The following is a 404-nucleotide window of genomic DNA, read 5'->3' as shown; positions in this document are numbered from 1 at the left end:
GCGTCCCATTACTCACAGAATTCCTCTCAGAAGTGTACATGAATTGGTTATTTGCAACCATTTCAATAAGTTCCTGAGCTTCTGCAGGTGTTTCCTTTAGGTGAATGGATCCACCTGCAGAATGGTCCAGTGACATCTTAGAGAACTCAGACAGACCATAATAGAATATATCTATCATAGTCCACTCTGAAAACATGTTAGAAGGACACTTTTTGGTCATCTGCTTGTATCTTTCCCAAGCTTCATAGAGGGATTCACCATCCTTTTGCTTGAAGGTCTGAACATCCACTCTAAGCTTGCTCAGCTTTTGAGGAGGAAAGAACTTGGCCAAGAAGGCCGTGACTAGCTTATCCCAAGAGTTCAAGCTATCTTTAGGTTGTGAGTCCAACCATGTTCTAGCCCTG

General features: G+C 42.8%; 1 non-coding gene across 1 annotated transcript; it reads left to right on the top strand.

Annotated features, from left to right (window-relative positions):
• Window positions 1-194: 194 nt before the first annotated feature.
• On the top strand, window positions 195-298 carry LOC127748091 (small nucleolar RNA R71). Its single transcript, XR_008010034.1, has one exon. It is a non-coding gene; the product is annotated as a small nucleolar RNA R71 (small nucleolar RNA).
• The last annotated feature ends 106 nt before the right edge of the window (window positions 299-404 follow it).

This window comes from Arachis duranensis, chromosome 5, assembly GCF_000817695.3.
Source record: "Arachis duranensis cultivar V14167 chromosome 5, aradu.V14167.gnm2.J7QH, whole genome shotgun sequence".
Classification (NCBI taxonomy): Eukaryota; Viridiplantae; Streptophyta; class Magnoliopsida; order Fabales; family Fabaceae; genus Arachis; species Arachis duranensis.
This window is presented reverse-complemented; position numbering and strand designations above follow the sequence as displayed.